Here is a 20,823-nt window from a genome sequence, read left to right as displayed (position 1 = left end):
CATTTGTTTGGCAATGCAGGGAGTAGCTTTCTTGTATCTGGTCTGCTTTGTACACTATCTTTTTAGAATGGGTATTGTTAATTTTATTTTTGAGAAGATCCTATACATAAGAACTTCTTAAGCCCTCTCCTCTTCTGAACTTCCCTATTATGCTCAAGGGTACCACCAGTCTCTCAGTCACCTAGGCTCACAACCATTGTTTCATCTTCAATTCCTCTCTCCCACACTCCCTGTAGCCAATCTATTACACAATATCTACCATATCATAAGTGACCCTTTCTCTCCATTTGCACAGCCACCACCCAGGTGTATGGTTTCATCCTCTCATACCTAGCATATTGCAATAGCATTATAGTTTATCTCTTGGCCTCAAGTGTTTCTCCATTGCAATTTGCCCACAATTTCCAAAGTGGTTTTCCTAAAAGACAATCTGATCACATCACTCCCTTCCTCAATACATTCCAGAGGCTCCCAAATGCCCCCAAATACAAAATATTTTGCTTAGCACTCAAAGTCCTACACAACCTGGCACCATACTGTCTTTTAAGTTTTCTTACACTGACTCCCTGATATGTACTCTTCAGGACATGGTAATCCTAGAAGATGACACTTCATCTCTGCCTTTTCATTCTCTGGAATGTACTCCTTCCTCACTGCCTGGATTTCCTGGTTTCATTCAAGACTCATCTCAATTCCCTTTTTGTAGGAGATATTTCTTCATACCTCTTACCACTAGTGCCCTCCCTCTGAAATGATTTTTCATCTTCTCTGTGTATGCTTTACGTGTACATAATTATTTGTATTTTGTCTCTTATTATAATCTTTGCTTCCTAAAAGAAGGGACTATGTTTTTACCTTTCTTTGTCTCCCCAGAACTCAGCATAGGGCCTGAAACATAACGTTTTTAATAAATGTTTGGCTAATTGACTAAATGTCATTTAAAGTATTTTCCCTGGTGCTCTGGTGTGTTGGAGTAATGAGCCAGAGAGCAGAAAAGCCTGATTGCATTCTGTGGGGTCAGGATTTCCCAGGATATGAACATAAAATGGCTTACTCTAAGTGAGGCACCTTAGTGGGAGAGGGTACCATATCCAATGGGGCTCAGGGTCTCAATCCTTTTTAATACAGTATTCTGTCTCTCTCTCTCTCTCTCTCTCTCTCTCTCTCTCTCTCTCTCTCTCTCTCTCTCTCTCTCTCTCTCTCTCTTTTATAGACAAGGGGCACTGGAAACCTAGCAGTGACCTCTCTTCCAAAGCTCCCACACCAAGTGGCCCATCAGAAAGTCAAGGTATAGGTACATCTGCACCCATATTCCATGAGGTAGTCACTGTTGTATTTTGTTGTTGTTTTTGCTGAGTAGTTTTTCAGTCATGTCTGACTCTTCATGACTCTATTGGAGGTTTTCTTGAAAAGAATACAGAAATGGTTTGCCATTTCTTTCTCCCACTCATTTTACAGATGAGGAAACTGAGGAAAATAGGGTTAAGTGACTTGCCCAGAATCCCACAGCTATTGTGTGAGACTGGATTTGAACTCGGGTCTTCCAATCTCCAGGTTCAGAGCTGCAAAGCAGCATATCCCTTTCAATTAGAAAATCAGTTAACAAAAATTTGCTAGTCACCATACTAAGTACTGAGCACCTAGGTGACTCAATTAATTTGACCTGGAGTCAGGAAGACTCATGTTCCTGCGTACAAATCTGGCTTCAGACACTTACTAGCTGTGTGACCCTGGGCAAGCAAATTAACCCTGTTTGCCTCATTTTCTCATCTTTAAAATGAACTGGAGAAGAAATGGCAAACAATTTCAGTATCTTTGCCAGGAAATGGGTTTGTGGTAATCAGAGGGGCGGAGCCAAGATGGTGAAGTAAAAGTAGGAACTTTCATGAGCTCCTACTCCAACCACCTCCAATAATTGTAAAATATGACTCTAAACAAATTTTAGAGCTACAAAACCCACAAAGTGACAGAGAGAAATGATTCTCCCACTGAATGCAACCTGGCAGGCCACAGGGCCTGTCACACTAGGCTGGGAGCAGTCCCACATGAGCTTCACAGGCCAAGAATAGTGGCATAGACCAGCCAGAGCAGACTTCATGACAGTGAATCACTGGCAGCTGTGGTGGTTTCCACAACCCATAAAAACCAAAGAGAAAGTAAAAGGTCAGTGAAGAACTCTGTTGATCCTGAATGAGAGATGACCGTGGCTGCAACTGCTGCCGCTGCTGCTGCTTCCAGCTCCAGACCTACAGATCACAGGAGGACCAAGTGACTGTCCAGAGGACATTTACAGGAATCTCTCTGCTGACACTGAGGCAGGTTTCTCTTGCTTTGCCCTACTTGGATCTGGGTCGCAGATTCTTCAAAAAGGATTCTTTTTGAAAAGACCAAAGCTGAACAGAAAATTTGACTTTCAAATACAAGAAACAGGGGCAGCTAGGTGGTACAGTGAGTAGAGCACTGGCCCTGGAGTCAGGAGGACCTGAGTTCAAATTCAGCCTCAAACATTTAAGTTACTCACTGTGTCACCTTGGACAAATCACTTAACCCCAACTGTCCACCTCCCTTCCAAAAAAAAAAAAAAACAAGCAGCAAGAGAAACATGAGAAGGTAAACAGGAAAAAGAAATCATAAGGAACTTATTAAAAAGAAACTATTTACATCCCTACATGGAAAAAATTATCATTGTAACTCATGAGACTTTTCTCAGTATGAGGATAGTTGAAGGGAATATATATGTATACATATATGTATGTATAGCAGTGTATATATGTGTGTGCATGTGTATACATGTATACATAGATGGGTACAGGATAAGTTGAATATGAAGGGATGATATCTAAAAAATAAAATTAAAAAGTGAGAGAGGAATATATTGGAAGAAGGAGAAAGGGAGAGATAGAATAGTGTAAATTATCTCACATAAAAAAAGGCAAGAGAAAACTGTTACAATGGAGGGGAAGAGCAGGAAGGTGAAAGGGAATGAGTCAACCTTACTCTCATTGGATTTGGCTTAAGGAATGAATAACATACACACTCAATTGGGTATTTTGCCCTACAGGAAATTAGGGGGGGAAGGGGATAAAAGGGGGTATAATAGAAGCGAGGGCCAATTGTGGGGGGAGGGTAGTTAGAAGCAAATACTTTTGAAAAGATACAGGGTCAAAAGAGAAAATGGAATAAGTTTGGGGTGGAATAGGATGGAGGGAAATATAGTCAGTCTTTCACAATATAACTACTATAGAAATGTTTTGCATAACTACACATGTACAACCTATATTGAATTGCTTGTCTTCCCAGTGGGGGTGGGTGAAGAGGGAAGAAGGGAAAGAATCTGGAAATCAAAGTTTTAAAAATAAATGTTAAAAAAAATTTTACATGCAACTGGGAAATAAGATAAACAGGCAATGGGGTATAGAAATCCATCTTGCCCTACAAAAAAGTAAGGGAGGGTGGATGGGAGAGGACATAAGAGAGAACAGATTGGGGGAAAGTGTTTGCAGTATGCTTGCTATTCTGGAGTGGGGGTAGGGGAGAGACAGGGAGAAAATTTGTAAATTTTGAAATTTTAAAATCTTGAAAATCTTGTAGAAATGAATGTTGAAAACTAAAAAATAAATTAATTTTATAAAAATAAATGGGTTTGTGGAGACTTGACTAAAGCAACTGAACAACTCTTATAATTATAAGGTAATTAAATGGTTCAATGATGGAGTGCTTGATTTGGATTCAGAAAGACCTGAGTTAAAATTTGGCCTCAGACATACTAGCTGTATGAATAACAAGTCACCAAGCCTCTAAAACTCAATTTCCTCTTCTATAAAATGGGGGGAAGATAGTACCTATATCAAAAGGCCATTGTAAGAATAAAGCAATATAATATTCATAAAATGTTTTGCAAATCTTAAAATGCTATATAAATGTTACAGATCTTAATTTCTAACTTACTAAACAGTAACCAAATGTTTAACTTACAAGAAAAAAATTATATCCCCTAGACTAATGATTTTTAAAAGAACATATAGAAATAATTCTAACCTAGTTAGTACCCCCTCCCCAAGCTTCTGGCCTCAACCTCCTGCTTCCCCTGCTGGCAGGAATTAAAGTCTCCCTTGGAGAAGGGTGGGAAAAGAGGATAGATGTCTGTTCTGCCTCCTTTTGAGCTACAAAACAATACACCCGTGCTCCATGTGGGAGACAGTCTTGCTGTGCATGATTAGCAGTAGCCCCGTTGCTTCACCCCAGCACAACAAGAGGACAGGTATACTTAAAAAAAAATATATCCTTCCTGTATAATAAGCACTTCACTTTCCCTCTCTCTGGGTCCTGGAGATATTGGACCTCTCACACATCGTTTCAGGATCTCTATAGACTTGCTTGGGATTTTTGGACAAAGGATTTTGCAGGGGTAGCACAGGAAATACATGCTAAACAAAGGCTCTCCCAAAGTTTCAGATATACAGTGGTGACCTCTGCCTGAACTGAGCCAGTGGAATTCCCTTATCCATTTTTATGTGTTCAAATGGAAATGAAGTCACTAAAGTATACATATGGATCCCTGCAGTAACATATTAACTTAGTAAAACACATAATAACATTATGTGTGTTCTAGTGTGATTTTATTTTTGTTAAATGTTTCCCAATTACATTTTAATCTAGTTCTGTCTTGAGACTCAGGAGTATTTGACACCCCCCGTAAACCACTAGATAATATGGCTCATTGCCTGGCACATAGTCAGCATTTAATAAATGATTGTTGAATTAATTTGACTCTTGTGTAAGATCCAATTGCTGAGTCACTTCCTAAACAAGGAACACAATTTCAGAGAAAAAGTATACCTCTGGGTTGGTTCTATGAGTCTACTACTCACATTAGACTCATTATGTTGCTCTTGATGTTAGAAACTCCCCAAAGAAAGAACCAGCCAGTTATCTGGTTGCAGAGGGTTTTTATCATGACTTCCCTGTTTTAAAGTCACTGGTTATAAAAAAAAATGATGATAAATTAATTTCAGATATATATACATACATATATGCATATATAATTATATATGCTTGCACAAATGGGTGTGTATGCAAAAAATATTGGTCATAGAGATTAGCCAATTATATAAATGCTTTGCTTTGGAATTTTTTATTTTTATATTTGTTTTAGGATATTAACTTTTCATTGATTTTTGGAATTTGGGAAACAGATTTGGGCTAAACTCTTTAATGGCAGGTAGTGAGAAATATTCTTTTTAAAAAGCTAGATATAATGAAGAAAATTGGTGCCAATTATTCCTCTCTTTAACTGGTAATAACTTGACTAGTAACTGATTTATCAAGGTTTTTGATATAAGTATTTTAAATTTTTAAACTCAAAATCTTTTTTAAATTCTTATGCACCCATAGAGATATAGAGTTGAATGAGGCAATGTAAATTTTCAAATTACGCTGATTATTTGTATTTGTTTAAAGCCCATAGGGAACTCCAGGGACTAGAGGCTAATTTGCAAATTTAATTTTTTGTGGGGCTGGGAACTAGATAGTGATTTAATCAGTACAGAGAGTTCCCTCTTGAAATTCAGACTGACACTGTCTTTGTAATTTATGATCTCAGAGAATTGTCTGGGATCACTGGAAGGCTAGCTGACTTGTCCAGGATCACACAGCCAGTATATGTTTATGGTACAACTTGAACCCAGGCCTTCTTAATTCCTAGAATAGATTCTTAGACATTACACTATACTGCCTCTTTACTAAAATTTTAATATAACTTTTATCTATTGTAAATATTTCTGTAAATTTTATCACTTAGAAATTAGAATGACCAAGAACTTTTCTGAATCCAGTCCTATTATATTTGATACATTGTTTTTCAGCTATGATTTCTGGAACAAAAGCCAATGTCAAGGAGAAAAATAGTTTTTACTACTCTCGTGATAAATGTCTTTGGGTTTCTGGTAAATAATTTTAGCTCAAAAAAATTGCTACTTTAAATATGAAAACAGCTTCCTCCCACTTATCTTTTTCTGTCACTTTAATAAGGTTCTTTTTGTCACTCTGAGTTATGACTCTCAATGCCTTGGTGATCCTATAGTCCTGGAATTTAGATCCTCTATAATATCTCTCTCATGGATATGAGTCCCCTTCCATATGGTTCATGTAGCACATTTAGTTCCTTGAGAGATAGTCAATAAAAATTTATGGGTCTAGTATGTGTCTGGGTATTTAAAAATGAGGCAAAAGGCAGTCAGTCCCTACCCTTGAGGTACTGAAATTCTAATAGGAAAGAAAACAAACAATCAAATGTGTACAATAAGCTATATACAGGATTAATAGGAAAATATCAAAGAGGGGGAAGATATTAGAATTAAGAGGGATTGGGAAAAGTTTCCTATGTAAAATGGGATTTAGGTGGGGATTTAGAAAACAAGAGGTGGAAATCCCAGGCATTGAGGATAGTCAGAGAAAATTCCCAGAATTGAAAGATGAACAGCAAGAAGGCCAGTGTTATCAGATCAAAGAGTATCTGGCAGGGATGTAGGTGTAAGAGAACTGGAAAAGTAGAAGGGATCAGGTAATGAGGGGCTTTTAACACCAGAGGATTTTGGATTTGATCCTGGAGGCAATAAGGGGACACTGGAGTTTATTGGGTGGAATTAGTTAGATCTCTGCTTTAAGAAAATCATTTTGTTTGCTAAATGGGGAATGGATTCAAACAGGGAAATACTTGGGGCAGGGAGACCCACCAGCAAGCTACTGCAATAGTCCAGGCATGGAATGCTAATGGTTTGTACCAGAGTGGATAGTAATGTCAAAGGAGAGAAGGGGGTATTTATTCGAGTGACATTGCAAAGGTGAAATTGGCAGGACTCGACAACATATTGGATATTGTGGGGTGGAAAGTGAGACATAAGGAGGAGTTGAGGATGACACCAAAGTCGGAAGCTTGAGGGATTGGGAGGAAGGTGTTGTCCTCTAGAGCAATAGAGAAGGTAGGAGGTAGAGAGAGTGTAAGGGGAAAGACAATGAGTCTAACTTTGGCCATGTTGAGTTGAAGATCCTACTAGACACCCCAGTGAAGATGTCTGAAAGGCAGCTGGAGATGCAAGATAGGGCCACTGATGAATGTGAGTGTACTTCATCACAGGCACCTTGCTAGCTCAAGTACACTATTTTACAGCCCACCTATGACCAGTTTCCTTGGACAACAGCCTATGCTCTCATCCTTACTCTATTCCCTCTGTGGTAGGAACATTCCTTTAACTCCTCCCTCAATCCAGTTAGGTTAGTTTTCTCTTAAAATATATTGAAACATTCTTCAAGAATTCATTGGACTAAGTGCTCAGATTGTTAATGTAACTTCCTCATTACCTGAGTAGAAAAACAGACATGAGAAGGAGATTGGGGATGGTAGGGAGGTGGTGGTTCAATGAACAGCTGTCTGGTGAATCACAATTAGTAATAAAAGCAAGGAAGATTTGCTCAATCCAAATTTAAACTGCTGGGGAAATTGCTTAAGTTTGGCCCACCTCTGAGCGACTTACATAGTCTTGTAAGACTGGCACAAACTGGAAAAACTGAAATGTTGAAGGTGGGTATGAGCAATGTATTGGAATATGAACCTGAGTTGTCCTTCATTCTTTTGGTGATGGTGGTTGCTTATTAAGAGACATTCCCTTTTCCTGGGAGATTAGAGAATAAACTATCTATGGCTAGACAGCAAGAAGATAAAGTTACTATATATGTTCTGTGTCCCCTAAGAACTGTACATTGAAGATAAATGAAGTCAATTGTGTTTTGAGCCCAATGTCTTTATTGGGTCTTCAAGCCTGGTAATTTAAACCTCTTCCAATTTGTACTAGGGAATTTCTTCAGAAATGAGTTTACCTTCAAAGTGGAGAAAAAAAATGTTCCCTTCATTAGAAAAAGAAAAATTCAGAAGAATTGACTGTGCTTAAGACTTTCTGTGAATAGATGCCTTTGTGTTGCTAATGTTTATTATCATCTAATTGGCCATTGGCTGAGTCAAGGTGCTGCAGCAGCAGTACCCAGAATACTCTTGACCAAAACAGTAGGATGTGGAAGCTCAGGCCCACAGTATCCTTCTACGAGAGTGTGGAGGGAGGGGTCACACACTCCAAACAATGGGATAGAGTCAGGTCACAGAAATGTCATGGCAATAGTGCTCAGGCCCACAGCCATACTTTGGTTGAGCAGATGAGCTCAGGCCCTAGTAATAGCAATTGTCCTGCCATCGCATAATAGCTGACCCTGGCAGAATGGGCAGCAGTCACAGAAGCTACCCCTAGCATAAATGTAGGCCTAAGGGGTAGCAGTGGTCAGCAGGCAGCTGGCAGAACTATAGACAACAGACTGCTGTCACATCTGAGAAGTGGTAGTAGAACATTGGTAGAATGAGTAGTGAAATATGCAGATGCAAAAGGCAAGAACAATTCATTGATTACTATCACACAAAACTGTTGGCCCTTCCACATTACTGAAAATAAAACACCCAGTGATTATTGTACAAGTCCTCCCCAGAAAAAACTTAGAAGACCAAGGGTTGGTATTGTTGAGAGGCAGATTGCTTTAGAGTAACAAGGCAGAGATAAATGTGTCTAACCAGTCCCTAAAGAAGGGCACAGACCCTTAGAGGCCTCTCTCACTAGGCAAAGGGATGTATTCCACCTTCCACATACCAAGGGATATGAATGGAAAGTAGTACAGGGAAAATATCCCTGACACGTGATGAGGATCATTACTCGCTGCAGGGACTGTCATAATCTTCACTGTAGCCCTGATATTCCTAGCTACTTTTGCATATGGTCACCATTTTATTATATGAGAGACACCATGGAATGCAATGATTTGGCCTCATGCACCACATAGACACAGGACACAGCTCTTCCTAGGTCTCTTCTAGAATCAATCACAACTTTAGGTAATTGTTATGTAAATTGTGTTTTGTTTTATTTGTGTTAGGGTTTTTGTTCTTGTTTTGGTTTGTTTTTTGCTCTTCCTTTACATGCTGCCTGTAACAAGTCTCTTGAATACCAGAGGTAAGGTTAGAAAAACTACCATGTGGAGGGTAAGTAAAAACTACTATGTGGCTAGATATCACATGATACAAGAGGAGGGGGGACCCATATTGGTGACATCACAGATCCATCTGAATTTCTTATTTTCTCATGTTCATATATTTGTTTCATTAGAATTAGGCTCTAGGGGCGGCCAGGTGGCTCAGCAAGTAAGAGCACCAGCTCCAGTGTCGGGATGACCTGGATCAAATCTGGACTCAGATACTCAGCACCACACCCAGAAATAACTGGCCGTGTAACCTTGAGCAAGTTACTTAACCCCGATTGCTTAAAAAAAAAAAAAAAAGAATTAGGCTCTAGTAGTTCCAGCTCCTCATTCTTTATCTCCTAAATTAGACTCTTAAATTTTCTAAATTTGATCTTCAACCTGTTTGCATCCATAATGCCAAGCATAATGCTGGAAACACAACTGGTATTAAGTAAAGGCCACAATGATTCAACTGTCTTCTCACCCTGGAACATCCCCCTTGATATGTTGCCTCCCTCTCTCATTAGTGAGGTCTCCCAATAGAGACCCTCGACTGGGTGGAAAGTCCACTAGAAGATATTTTAAAACTTACTACCAAGGAATGGGGAGTATGGTAAGAGTAATATCTTTACCTCTCTTCCCATTCTCATATAGGTTCATGTAGTCTTTGCTTAAAAGATATTAAGACATTCCTTAGACTTGTTCCGCTCAGGGAACAAAGGACCCATATTGCTGATGTCATGTCCTCATCACTTGAATACATAGGCAGCCAGAAGGATCTGAGGGATTGGGAAGGTTAAAGATTCATCTAGCAAATTACAATGGATAACGCAGGCAAGGGAGTTTCTCAGATGAATCAACTGAAAGTATTCTCAATGTTTATCTTCATTAAATACCCTTCTCCAGTTTTCACTAAGTAAATCACCTTTTTCTTAATTGTTGAAGGACACTTTCTTCTAATATTGAAAGTAAATTACTGGAGGACTAGGCTCTGTCAGGTCCAGCCCTCCTTATGATAACTTATTTACCCTGCACATTTATTCTAAGAAGAATAATTTCAATTCAACAAACATTAAGTACCCATAATATGCGAGGTACTATATAGTGCAAACTGAAAATCTCATAGCAGATATACACCATAAACCAGGTAAATCAAGTAAACAAGCATTCATTAGGGGCTTACTCCAGGTACTTTGCTATGCACAATAAGTTAATTATATGTTATAAACTCAGATAAATTGGCATTCTGATGTACTCATTTTTGCTAAACTGGAAATGAACCTCTTCTCCCAGGGATATACCATACCCCAAAGAATAAAGGCTACTAAAGGGATAATGCATTAATCAGACATTTTGGTAGTTTTTAAATCATATCACAAAGAATGCCACATAACCTGCTGACATAAGGGGCTAGAAAAGATGCTAAAACTGCCTTAATTAAATTTTACCTAATTAGCTGATTACTCTTTCCAGTAGGATTGATCATTGTATTTCAACAGCAGGAGCCTCAGTTATTTCTATCCTACTCTCTTCATAACTCTTGTTTTGTCATTGTTTAGGTCCAATTTTGTGATTTTTTTGGTATGAGAACTTCCAGTGTGGATACTTTAGATCAGGACAGATTGACAATTTATTTGTAATAGATGGTTACACTCATTACAATATGTAATGGAGAATTGTAGAGCATATGAATGGCAGTGAGATGCTATATAAGTTGCCCAGGTTCACACAGCTAATACTTGAACCAAGGTCTGTCTAAATCCAAGGCCAGCTCTCATCTACTAAGCATACTATAGTAATCCCTCAGTAACCTCATATCTATTGTGAACCTATTTGTTTGTAATCTGATCATTATTGATAGCAACAATCTTTGTTCACTGTCAAAAAATAAGCTAGTTATTATGTTGTTGTTAAATTAAGACTGAATGACACATAGACAACATGGAGTGCCTCAAGTCACAGCCGAATGATGTCAATTACTATGCTCCAAACTACTGGTGATGAATTATGACTTGGCAACTGTTCTGTGGATGAGAGCAGAAGCTGAGCACAAATTCCATTAGGTCAAAAATGTTTGAACTAATTTTCAAAATAGCAGAGGTTAAATATGGAGTCAAATAACAAACACAAATTGGAAAAATCGTTCATATTATTCAGTACATGTTTAGGTCATGTAAATAGGTAATGGCTGACTGGATCATTTAAGAATAAAGAGGAAATGATCATATTACTATCTGCAGAGAAAATCAAAAGCAACCCACAAATCCGTGTCTTTCCAGACTCTTGTATATTCAATGATGTCTACCTATTACTTTTTAAATGATTTATTATACACTTAATATCAAATATCAACACATACCCACTACTTAATTATTTACATTAAATAAGATAATTTCTATGCATAAATGTCATAACAGGTGTTCAGTCTCTCCCTGACTCTCCATCAGGACCCTTTGTTCATTTATTTAGATTCAACTTTCCTCATAGAAAACATAAGCACACATCTGTTCTTATAGTTCTTTTTATTTGTATAGTTCTCTTATTTCTTTATATTCCTCATACTTGTGGAATAAATTACTGCAATATAATTATTGTATAATTGCATTACAATCATATTATAATACAATTACTTTGCATAGTGTAATTACAACATATATTCTACAAGTATAAGGAATATAAAGAAATGTAATTATAGCACATATACACATATAGAAAATACTATATACAAATGTGTATACATGTGTTTACATATACCAAAAGCTTATATTACTCATATTCATTTATCTTAATTATAGAACAGCATTATATTGTATTAATTAAGCTATCCTCCCTCTTACTCTAATCCCTTCCTCTAATTGAAAAGAAAATAAGGAAAACAAAACCCTTGTAACAAATATACATAGTCAAGCAAAGGAAATTTTCACAAACCTTATTTCTGAAAATGTGTGTCTCATTATCTTCCTTGCATTCATCACATCTATGTCAGGAGATGAATAGAACTCTTCAATATCAATCCTCTAAAGAAATGATTGGTCATTACATTGATCATAATCCTTAAGTCTTTCAAAGTTTAACAGATGATCTCAAACTAATATATGGTCCCTCTACTGAACTCTTTGTTCTTCAGTCATTCTCTAAAAATCAACAAAGGTATACTCAGCTTCAGTTCCTAATACTCAATCCACTTCAATATTAAAAGAGAGAAAAAAAAATTTTTTGTTGTAGAAGTTAAGCATTCTTTCCCTTTGCTGAGAGCTACAGTCTTGCAACAAACAAACGTACAAAAAAACACTATTATTTTATTTCTTCATTTCTCTTACTATTGCTGAACACTGTGAACTAAATATAATTCTTTGACTGATATCTATAAAGTGGAAAGAAGACTGACTTTGGAATCAGAAAGGTCTGAGTTCAAGTTCTTACTTCAACTCATATTGGTGGCTTAACCCCAGACAAGTCAACTAAACTCTCACTGCCCTAGGTAACCCTTTTGGACAACAGGTTAAAGAGGAATTGCCAATCTGCATAGGCATAATCCCACACTAGGAGTTCCCCACACTAATGACAAATGTTATTTATTCATATCTAGTTAGTTCCATCGTTGTGCGTCAGGTTAACCATAAAATAATTCTCTCTTCTCTCTATATTGGTTGGAATTGTATATAGGGATGATCATATGTACTATATAAGGAATATCATACTTATGTGATCAAAACTCAACAAATATTTAATAAGCCCCTACTATGTGCCAGGCACTGTGTGATATTCCTAGATGAACTTTTTTTTTGGTTGAGTAGAGCCTTGCTAACATGGAAAGCTAATAATGGCATAGGGGAGCTACATGACACAGTAGATAGAGTGCCAAGGCTGAAGTCAGGAAGAAGACTTCAAATCTGGCCTCAAATATTATAGCAATGTGACCCTGGCCACATCACTTAACCCTGTTTGCCTTAGTTTCCTTATCTGTTAAATGAAGATGGAAATGGAAAACCACTCCAATATCTTTTCCAATAAATGTGACTCCAAATGTGGTTACAAAGAGCCAAAATTACTGAACAACAGATAATGACATCTGAAAATACCATCCTTAGATGATATGTCTTTCACTTGGAAAAAGAACTTGTGGTTGATTGAGGAAGGCTAAGGAGAGGTCTAGGTTTCCTTTGAACAAATTTTTGTCGAAGTGTATCTGCATTGGGCCGTTACCCAAGGGGTTGTGTGATGGCTTAGCTTAAAATGAACTATTCTACCTACCGGTTCATCCATTGTTCTTCTTTCCAGAAATCTTAACTTCTACGCTACTTGGCCAAAAATTATATTGCTGTTTGTGCTCAATTGATTTCAGTGTGATATATGCAGCCAGATATGCATGTATACACATACACAACTCTACAATTATAAGTACAAATTTCTTTCAATGTGGTATACCTAACAGTACACACAGAGTCTCAATGTGCTGTAGCTAACCATTGGTTCACATGTGTCAACAAAACATATCAAATAACATGCACATACATATATGCACATTTATCTCATAGTGACATGCCTAATTGTACACATTTATATACATGCAAATGTCCATGTGACATATCGAACACTGCCCAAATATGGATACACAAACTATACTTGATAGGTAGTGTCATCTCCAATGCATGTTTTATATCAGGATAGTATCATTGATATTTTTCAGCCTGCTGCTTAGTGAAAATAAACAAAGATAATCCTCATGTTCCAAATAACACATTTCTGTAGCTCCAATATTATTCCCAGTTTCTAATATATGTGATTTATTAGCAATTTCATATAATGCCTGAACAATGGCATATATATGCATTATTCAAACATCTGTGGAAGAGGCCTGCTTGTCCACTTTACCACAAGGAGCACATCTGTGATAACTTAGATTTGGTTAATTCCAAAATCAAAATTGTGGCTTGTTAGCGTTTTCATCAAATTTGCTTTTTTGGCTTTATACCTGATTTTGAGAAGCTAAAAAATATATATCTATGTAGCCCTGAAGCATTACATAGGCAATAAAGAATAATAATAAAGGTCAGGTCTCTCAAGTAGGTACAATTAAAAAAAAATCCAAAGTGGGCCCCTAATCTAAAGAAAAACTGACTGCCAAGCTTTACTTGCTGATTAAAGGCAAGATAGCAAAGGCAATTAATTATACTTCAAGAAACTGATTTTCACAGAAGTTCTGCCATCATCTTACTTTGTGATCTTGGCTAAGTCATTTAGCCTTTCTATTCTTTGCTTTCAACATCTATAGGCTTAGAAGATTGCAGGGTAAATTTTTCTGCTTCCCACTCCATCAAATGTCAGAATAAAACATCCATTAGCAAGTGAAACAATATCAGCAGTTTCATATATTAATATTCTTCTCTATAGATACTAAATCTGACTTTTTTTCCCCTACCCCACAGCTAGTTTGCAAAGCACATAATGTAGGAGAACAGTAAGATGCACTGTCTTCCTCTCACATCATGATGTTTAAAGGTTATAATTACATGGAGTCAGGAATTCAAATATTCCCATCAAGTATGCTTTTGTGGATATTTCTCTCATCTCCATAATCCTCACAAGAAATATTTTCTAGAGCAAAAAAATGTCTCTCCTGATGGCCCTAGAAGCACATTGGAATCAGTGTCTCCTAGATCTAGGAATCTAGAACACTTTATAATTCTCCTAGTCAATCAACAATCATTTATTAAGCTTTTACTATATCAGGGACTGTAATAGAGAAAAGAAAGGTAAAAAATCATTAATTATTGGATGCCTGATAGTGTCATTTCCCATCCATACTCAATAACCTCTAACGACTTCCTTTTGCTTTTAGTAGAAAATAAAAAATGCTGTATTTGGCATTCAAAGCCCTTCCTAACCTAGTACCCTTCTATCTTTTCCGTCTTCTTAGACCTTACTCCCTGACATGTACTCTTTGATCCTGAGACACTGGTCTTCCAGATGCTCCATGAGCAAGACAAACCTTTGCTTGGTTCTGGGCATTTTTCTCTGACTGTTCCCCTGCCTAGAACACTCTCCCTCCTCTGCTCTGACTACTGACCTCCCTGGCTTCCTTTAGGTCCCAACTAAAATCCCACTCTTTATAGGAATAATTAATATTAATCATTGTATTTAGCTAATCATTCATTGGCTCCATTTTTAAAAAGCTAACTATAACAAGTTTCTCACACTTTCCAGCAAGTTTCATTTGCTAAACAAGCAAATAATCTAAGCTTGGTACCTAAATGGATAGAGTGACAGATTCAAATCTTGCCTTATACACTTAACTGTGTGGTCCTTGACGAATAACTTAACCTCTCTGACCCCACAGGCTTCCTCCTGTAGGAAATAGAATTAATACTAGCTTCTATTTCCCAGGATTATTTTCATGAATAAATGAGTTAATATATGTAAAGTGTTTCACAAAGCACTATAAGAAAGTCAGTTACTATAATTATACCTTGAATTTAGGAAACCCCATTTACTTTTTCCCCTCTTACTTTCAAAGTATTCTGGTCTGTCTGCCTTCTAAAGTGTAGAGTCATGTAACTCTGCCTCTGATACATGAATAATATCTATCCTACCTACCTCCCAGAAGCTTTGTAAAAGCACATTTTAAAAGTCTGAAAAATTATAGAGTGCTATAAAATGCAAAGCATTATATGTAGCATTAAGGGGACCTTCTAAGTTTAATAATAGCCTTCCAAATAGGGTCAACATTCTCACTGAGTCTAAAATGAGAAGCATATCCATTCCAGGCCCTCCAGCAAAATCTCCAGCTCAGATCAACTTCCCAGGAATGGAGTCTGACAGACTAGAAGTTAGAAAGAGGCAGCTTATGTACAGTCAGAAACAAACATGTGATAATCCCTAACTCTCCTCAGTCTGACAGTTAAGCTTCTCCACCTGACACCCGGGCTCATATCACAGTACTCCCTCCACATCCTGTCAATCAGTACCACCGCTCCTTCTGGAAATGAGGTTAATAGTCAACAGGGGAAAAACAGGGCTCAGGGGAAAGAATCCTTCTGAGGAAATAGAATATGCACTACTTGTGATCCAAGAGAGCAAATGGGCTGCCGTAGCCACAGTTGACAGGACGACCCGATCCACAGGGCCAGAAAGGGGGCAGAAAGGGAGTTTATAGCAATAACTCCAAAGCCAACAAAGGCATCTGCAAATGTCAGGCTGGAGAGACCCAAAGCAGTAGGAACTGGTGACATGACCATTTGTCTAAAGCCCCTGACAGTGTCCAATCATGGTGACAGGCTGCTAGCCATGACCCTTCTTTGTCCTATCATATCACAATCACTGGAGCTAGACAAATACAGTCAACTACACTATGTGCCATTACTTGTATATTTACAGCACTTTTTCTACCATTGTGCTTTTGCTCACACTCTTCCTAATGCCAAGTATGCCTTCTCCCTGTCTTGTGAAATATGATTGATCCTTTCAACCCCAGTTTAAATGACTGTCTCCATAAAGCCCCCACTGAAATTCCCAGTCAAAAGTCATCTTTTCTTCCTCTGCCTTTGCAAAACACTTTGCCCTCCTCTTTTTTCCTTTCCATATTCAATTCTGCAATAGTTCGATCTGCATTGCATAGTGTTGTATATTTACATATATTTAAGCAATCAATAATTGATCAATAAACATTTGCTAAGCACCTACTATGTGCCAGGCACTGTCCTGAATACCTGGTATACAAAAAAATAAAAATAAAAAACTGGGAAAAAAGACAGTGACTGCCCTTGAGGACTTTACTGTCACATGCCTGAGATAATATGCAAATAAATATATGTGATGCAAGCTCTATATAGGATAAATAGGAAATAATTAGCAAAGAGAAGGCATTGGAATAAAGAGGGGTTAGGGAAGGCTTCCTATAGAAGGTGGGATTTTCGTTGGGACCTAAAGAAAGCCAGAGAAGTCAATAGTCAGAGCAGAGGAGGGAGAGTGTTCTAGGCAGGGGAATAGTCAGAAAAAAATGCCCAAAACCAAGAAAAGGTTTGTTCTTGTTCTCAGTATCAAAGGGTACATGTCAGGAAGTAAGGTCTAAGAAGACTGAAAAGATAGAAGGGGACTAGTTTATGAAGGACTCTGAATGCCAAATGCAGCATTTTGTATTTTCTACTAAAAGCAAAAGGAAGCCATTAGAGGTTATTGAGTGAGGATGGGAAAGGACATGTTCAGAACTACATTTTAGGAAAATCACTCTAGTGGTTGAATGGAGAATTGATTGGAGAGGGAAGAGAATTAAGGCAGATCCACTAGCAGGCTATTGTGGTGATCAAGACTTAAGGTGAAAAGGCCTGCACTAAAGTGGGGGCAGTGCCAGAAGATAGGAAGGGACACATTTGAGAGATGCTGGAAAAGTGAAATCAATAGGCTTAAGCAACAGTTTGGATAGGAGAGTGAGGGATACTGAGGAAGCCAGGATGACTCCTAGGTAGTGAAACTGGGAGAATGATATTGCCCTCTACATTAATAGAAAAGGTGGTGGGAGGGTGGAGAATTTAGGGGGTAAGATAATGAATTCTGTTTTATATGCAAGTTTAAGGTGTCTATTGGACAGCCAGCTTGAGATGTCTGAAAGGCAGTTGGAAATGCAAGGCTGGAGGTGAGTAGAGAGATTGGGATAGGAAAGGTAGAACTGAGAATTATCAACATAGAGAAGGTACTTAAATCCATGGCAGTTGATGAGATCAACAGGTGAACTAATATAGAGATAAAAGAGAATGGTAGGACAGAACCCTGAGGGTCATCTAAAGTTAGAGGTACAATCTGGAGGCTGAACCAGCAAAGGAGACAAAGAAGGAGCAGTCAGATTCTTCCTCCCCAATTTAAACTCCAGGAAGGTAAAGACCACGTGTTAATTATCCTTGTGTTTCACACACACACACACACACACACACACACTTCCCTAGCTGGAAGCCATTTCAGTGGCCATTACATCCACCCCTATATCTAAACAAGAATCCACTCCACAACATACATGTCCATCTATCTCCCCTCCAGGGGTAGGAAAATACTATCTCCATAAACAGCTCATTCCATTCTTACATACCTTTAATTTTTTGGAATGTTTTTTTCTCTATGTCAAACCTAAATCTAACTCTTTGAGTTGTCTATCATGTCAGTGAATAAGCATTTATTGTTTTTTGCATGCCAGATTTTGTGCTAAATACTAAGGAAACTACAAAAGACAATCCCACCTCTTCAAGGGGCTAATAATTTAATTAGGGAGATAACATGAAAGCCACTATATACAAACAAAATAAAGGCAGGATAGATTTTAGATAATTCATAGGATGAAGGAACTAGAGTTAAGGGCAGTAAGAAAAGTTTTGTAAAAAGCAAGATTTTGGTTTGGACTTGAAAGAAGCCAGAGAAGCTAGGAGGCAGAGGTCAGGAGAGAGAATATTACAGCCATGGGGAAAAGACAGTGAAAATCCTTGGAGTCAGAGGTGAGGTGTCTTGTGGAAGAAACAGCAAGGAAGCCGATGTTACTATATCTATTTATTGAATCACAATACTTTGATCTTGCATGTAGGAACTTTTAATAACCACAATATCAAATTGGTACAAATTAAAGGACTAGACTATTACAAACTCCATTCAAATAATCATTAGGAAAAAAATCATTTTAAAAGGCAAATGTGATTCACAGTTTAAAGACTAAAATCCTCTCATTTCTTTCCATTATCATTTTAAACACTTTTTAAAATAGCGGTCATTTGGTATAAACTCCCCCAAAAGATCATACAATATTATTACTGCTGTATATTCATTTGATATGGACTCTGGATTCTAGAACAATTGAAGGGTTTTAATTTAGCTAGGGTATGTGAGGGGAAGATGGTTCTTAATACTTGTAGCACACAGCATTAGTATCAGAGTACATGCAGGGCAGTAAGGTCTAAGAAGACTGGAAAGGTAGGAGGATATTTATGTTGTGGAAGGTTTTGAATGAGAAAGGATTTTGTCTTTGAAACTGGAAGTAATAGGAGGCATCTGGAGTTTCTGGAATAGAAGAGTGACTGTTAGATCTATGTTTTAGGAAGATTATTTTAGCAGCTAGAGGATGGATTGTAGTGAGATTTGAGTCTGAGGAAACTAACAGCCAGACTCATGGCATAGTCCAGGCTTGAGGTGATAGGCCTCTGCAGGGCTGCCCTTTGGGGCTGTAATGGGAATGTAAATTTAAAGATCTTCCCTGCCCCTAGGCTAAAGTACACCTGGAGCCTGGGGTGGGAGGCTTGTTTTTCAGTGGATACTTTTTGATTGGCCAGTGAGTCAATAAGGTTGTTATATTCTCTGAGCCAGGAGAAGGCTATATAAGCCCTAATGTGTAGCTTTATTTTGGGGCTCACTTTGAGAAGTGTTCTGTGATTTGATCAGATGAAACTCTGGGAAGCCATTGTTGAGAGTCCCCCAGCTTTGAAAAACCCAGATGTTGATGAAACCCAGATGTTGACTTGGTATGGATGTAATGGTTGGACAGTTTGGAAACTACTTGATCTGTTTCTCTGTCGATAATTCTGTCTGTATATTCTGAAGTTCGGGGTGCTGACCTTTTTCCCCTGAACTAGGTAAACGATACATATGTTTGACTGATTAAAGTAAGCTTGTTAACCCATTTTGAGTTGCTTTCCTTTATCAAAGCAGATCCAAGAACCTGTATTGGCAGCCACCCTGAGGATGCTTGGGGTGCTTGCTACTACAGGGGCCTAACAGAATGTCTCATACCAAGTCAACTTATGTACAAATCTACTAAATGCATGAACAACCAGAGGACAAAAATCATTAAGTAGAATTTTAATAAATAATTCTTGAATGAACATTTTGCATTTCTTTCTTTCACAGCAATCTAGACCCCAGAAACAAAAGCAGGCAATATGACTTCTGGAAACTCCAGAAAGAAGATCATAAAGCAAAGAAGAAAATGAATGCGGTTTGGGGAGTTGGGGAAGACCCAGCACTAAAATTAAATATACCAAAGACAAGAGCTTGGTTAAGAGCTTTGTTAACTCTGAAAGGTTTCTCATTACCATCTGCCCACTCATTTCTTCACTAGGATCAATGACTTGTTCCAGGTTTTATTCCTAAAGGAATAAAAGGAGAAGACTATTCTAATGAATGTTGCTCTCTGCATAAATGCTTAATGAAGTCCTTAATTTTGGAGCTAATAGCCTTAGGGCCATCAAAGAAGAACACAGATTAAGAATGAGTTTGAAGGGCTGAGATATTGAAGAGCTGTGGTTGTTTGCTCTAGGTTTGCCATTTCCTTCTGTGGTCCAGTGAGCCTTACTAATGAGGGAAGGAGCAGGGTGCTAGTTTGTCAATCAGGTCTCAATGTTCATTAAAATTGGATTCAGAAATTACTTTGTAGTCAGATACCAATTATTGTTCCAAGGGATCTTTGTAAAAATGCAAATATTAGTGAAAGACACAGAAAGAGGTGGAGATAGCTAGTGTGAATCTACTTGCTTCCAGAGCTTGGATAAATTTATCCTTCTTTAAACATTATTAAGGGGATTATGCATCCAGGGGCTGGGGGGCTGGACTAGATAACCCCAAGCACTGTTTCCAACTTCCAAGATTCTATTTTTCTACAACTGTACTGAACATATTAATATTCAAAAGGGGAACGATACAAGCATCTTTTCCATTCCTGAAAGGGAAGATTTGTTGGCAATTTAGTGTAAGTCAGGGCATTCATTGAATATTATTATTAGTTCAAATGCACTTGAAATG

General features: G+C 37.8%; 1 long non-coding RNA gene across 4 annotated transcripts in view; it reads left to right on the top strand.

The window, feature by feature from the left end:
• Positions 1-20,508, top strand: part of LOC138170527 (uncharacterized) — a 106,530-nt gene extending 86,022 nt beyond the window's left edge. For all 4 annotated transcript variants that reach the window (XR_011170651.1, XR_011170653.1, XR_011170649.1 and 1 more), the window contains one exon: positions 19,933-20,508. This is a non-coding gene — a long non-coding RNA (uncharacterized lncRNA). The remainder of the gene's footprint in view (positions 1-19,932) is intronic.
• The last annotated feature ends 315 nt before the right edge of the window (positions 20,509-20,823 follow it).

This window comes from Petaurus breviceps, unplaced genomic scaffold, assembly GCF_028583685.1.
Source record: "Petaurus breviceps papuanus isolate PSGF00001 unplaced genomic scaffold, PetGlider_PUasm1.0 38, whole genome shotgun sequence".
In the NCBI taxonomy this organism is placed as follows: Eukaryota; Metazoa; Chordata; class Mammalia; order Diprotodontia; family Petauridae; genus Petaurus; species Petaurus breviceps.
This window is presented reverse-complemented; position numbering and strand designations above follow the sequence as displayed.